Here is a 4,378-nt window from a genome sequence, read left to right as displayed (position 1 = left end):
ATTATCATCTTTAATCACCTCTCCTAAATTGATGTTATTTTCTAAAAGATTTCCTCTTAATCTCCTATCTTCGTCATTTCCACCCACAACCATGCTACGTCCATCTCCACATTCCTTAGAACCATCAGTTTTGACAAGTACAGAAACACTATTCACGACTTCATTTATATTCGTAAATTCTTCACCAAACTCATGATTATTGAGAACTGAAAACAATTCAATGCTAGATGCAACATTAGGACAGGGAGCTGTTATTGAACTTGCTAATTCAAGAGCATAATATGGTTGGCCAGTAGAAAGGGTATGACATGTGAGAGTATAGAGTGAAGCAATTGTGCTAGTGGTGTCAAAGTTGTCATTAGCAAAAACATACTCTCTTTCAGAACTTGTATCAAACATCTGATATGCATAAATGTCAGAAGCATATGATTTTGATGTAACTGTGGGTGGTGGTTCATACTCGTGTGAATAGTACAAGCCAGGGTTACTGACCTGATGTTGGGGAAAATAATATGCACCTGGATAGCATGATGTAGGAGACGCCAAATTCATCACCGGCAAATCGGAGGAACACTCGCTCTGATGCCATTTGTAACCAACCTCGGGGTTGGTCAACTCCTCTAAACCATTATAAGGATGTGAAATATAGGAATCATCAATTACTTGAGGAAAACCATGGAAGCTCATGTTTTTGTATAAGTTTAATAGCTGATAAAACAAGGACGAAGTACTTAAAATAAACTGAGCAAGGAAATACAAGACATGATAGATTGAGAAGTACTGAAATGAAATTGCAGAAATTGAAATAGACGAGAAAGGCAGCTGATTCTTCGATGATCCTCCCTTCTGTATAACACTGTTAATATAGCATAAAAACTCGATTGGGCTCAAATGGGCCTAGCTGTAATTGGGCTTGTTGGTAGTGGACTAGCTAGGCCAACTCTTCTAAGTCCAGTCTCTCATACTGGTTACATGGGGTTGGAATGAGGAATCGAGTTAAGCTGATATGGGTTTGAGATATCATATCTGATATCAGGTGTTTGGTTGAGTTTTGGAATGAATATGGTTGAATTATAATATTTATGAGTTATTAATTGTAATTAATTTAAAATATTATTAAATTAATATTTATATATATTTTTGAGTCATTAATTTCATTTTGTATTAGTAATCTACATGAAATGATAAAAATAGTAATGAAAATAAAAGGAAAAGAGTTTGATTCCTGAAACCCATGTTTCATACCCACCTCCCCCCTTGGGTATGAAAATCTCATACCTTGTGGGTTTGAGGAATGGGTTTTGAGCGAAGAAAATTTTCAACCAAACACCAGGTATAGGTTTGGAATGAACAAAACCCATACCTGATACCAGGAAAGCGCGAACCAAACGACCCCTTAACAACTTTTACCTTATCCCATAATAATAGGAGATGATTTTATAAACGTTTTTCTCAAACCTAAACTCATATATTTATGCACCTGTTTCTCCTTAACGTTCAGAACAACATTTATATGAACGTTAATGGAGAGAATTCTAGCCGTTAGATCTTCAATATATATACGGTTTGCAAGCTTTTGATAAAGGATAAACAACTCACACCTTGAAAAGCATAAAAAATTTCTCTAATCCGAGCTTAAGTGTTCACTGCTATTATATATTATTTAGAGAATATCTTTTGAGTTGTAATCATTATTTTTGTAAGTGATTATTGTGTTTAGTCACTGAAATTAGCAGGGGTTCTTAGTGGTTAGAAGGGGAAGAGCTAGGTAGTTAGTTACATTGGTTCTCAAGTGCAAATGGTTCAGGAACGAAGGAATTCAAAGAGAGGAAGCACACGAATTCAGAAGTTCAAGGAACGAATTGCTGGAAGAAGTCAGTGAAAAACTAATTGCAGTCAGCTCAAGGTTAAGGGAATGACAACAAGCTATTTCAATGATTGGGAAAAAGGGAGATATATTATTATCCTGTAATTGCTTGATTTTTAGTAATATTATATTCTCTTACCAAGTTGGTAAGGGACCAAGACGTATCGAACCTATCTCAAATTGCTTGTGTCTGATTTATTTTTCTGCACTCTAGTGTTTTGATTCCGCTCTCATAATAGCCTGTTATAATTGTAAAATTGTAAGCTGAAATATCCGGTAAAAATTTAAAACATTGTTAGCTATTCACACCTATTTGCCCACCTCCTCTAGGTGTTATTTCAATCCCCTCACATTTTCAACTTACAAACAGTGTCAGTGTCATGATGTCATTATCCAAAATATTTTTCCATTAATCAAATGTTAAGTAAGCGGTAACAAACCATAATTATGGGTAAAAATTATTAATAGTAGTACGTTGGTATTGTCTCTTAAGAATATGCTGTTTTAAATTTTTAAAAAGCACTTATATATATAGTCCTAATATTTAATTAGATATAAATTTGAATGAAAGAAATAAATATACATCATCATGATTACTTAAAAACTTACATAGTAAATAAACAAATTTAAAATTTTGAAATAAGTACATTACTTAACATTTAGAAACAAACACTCTATCAAAGTACTAATAAAAGTATAACAACTTATATCAATTTATAATTGTTACTTAAAAAACGACATACAAAATTCTATCCTAATAAATATATTTATCATCATATAAATAAGAATAAACTTCAATAATTTAATTAAATATTATGAATAACTTTTAATTCAAATTTAATACATAATAAGTGTACTCAAATTAGGATAAAATTTCAAATCATGTATATGTCATTTTTTCTTAAGTTAGGATTATATATTTTACCTAGATGGGGTGATTGTTACTACCAATGATAAGTAACGCACTTATTCGAGTAATTATATTGGTTTGTTTATCACGTAAATTTCAAAATAATCATGATGGATGTATATTTTGGGTCAGGTTCCAGATAAAACCGCTTAAACTTAGAACCTTAGAACCATATTTAATAATCATTAAATGAAAGTAATATGAATGTGTGAAATTAATTAACGTATGAATGTGTTTTAATATAGTACATATTTAAATATACATGTCTCAATCAACGCACATTCTTAATTATAGTGTGATTAACATTTAACTAACATTTAATTGAGGGAACGGTATTTTGAATGATAGGTCGAAGACACTATTTGCAAGTCAACAATATCTCGAGAGGTACCATTCAATATTAGAGATTAATACTATTAATAATTTCTTAAAAATTATCCTAAACGAGTTATATCTCTTTTATATAACTACTAATAAATTCAAAAATATTGTTTCTTATTATAATTTCTAATACACACACATATAGTTTTATTTACCACAAATTCACTTATTCTACAAATATAATTTGTTAAAACAAGTATCATTGGTTGTTACAAGAGCAATCAACAGGTCCTATTGTTCAACATCCTTGCATCGATTCCCTCCTTTGTGCATCACAATTCACAACTCTAATAGCCTGTCACATATAGGGGAGAGCTTTTGGTCGATTTGGTGTAGAACCGGACCGAACCAAAAGAACCGAAAATCAAATTTGTAAATTTTTACGGATCGAACCAAACCGAATTTATCACGTGGATCGAACCTGAATGAAATCAAAATAATTTGGTTTGGTTCGGTTTGTTCCTAAATAATTTGGTTTGGAAAGTTATAATTCTTATCTGAATATATATATATATATGATATAATTCGTTTTTGAAAGTAATCATTGTGACCAACTTTTCGTTGCTGTTGAGTTAGTTATCTAAAATGAAATGAAGGTATTCCTATATTAACGGGTTATGTCACAAAATCAGTGGTGCAAGTTTCGGTGTTTACACGTAGCTCACATGTACATGCCCAATTATGCGGAAAGATTTTTATGCAAAAGAGGAATGATATAGGATCTAGAATAAATAGAGGAACAATATTACAAAAGTTGTGACTTATTGGAAAATATTATATTCAGAGCAAAATTTTAATTTTCAGAGCAAATAAACATGAAGAGACAAAATTGATCCGTGTATATACAATCACAGCAAAAGAAAAAAAAACAGTGTGACAATAATTTCATCCTTTTATACTTTTTTAACTTTGAATATAAAAATTTGCTCTAAATATAATATTTCCGTTTTCAAGTAAGTCACAACTTTTGTAGTATTATTCCTTTATTTATTCTAGATCCTATTTCATTCCTCTTTTGTATAAAAATCTTTCCGCATAATTGGGCATGTACATGTGAGCTACGTGTAAACACCGAAAATTGCCCAACTGATTTTGTGACATAACCCGTTAGTATAGGAATACCTTCATTTTATTCATTTAGATAACTAACTCGACAGCAACAAAAAAGTTGGTCACAATGATTACTTTCAAAAACGAATTATATCATATATATATTCAGA

This window comes from Daucus carota, chromosome 2 (genome assembly GCF_001625215.2).
Source record: "Daucus carota subsp. sativus chromosome 2, DH1 v3.0, whole genome shotgun sequence".
NCBI classification, from domain to species: domain Eukaryota; kingdom Viridiplantae; phylum Streptophyta; class Magnoliopsida; order Apiales; family Apiaceae; genus Daucus; species Daucus carota.
This window is presented reverse-complemented; position numbering follows the sequence as displayed.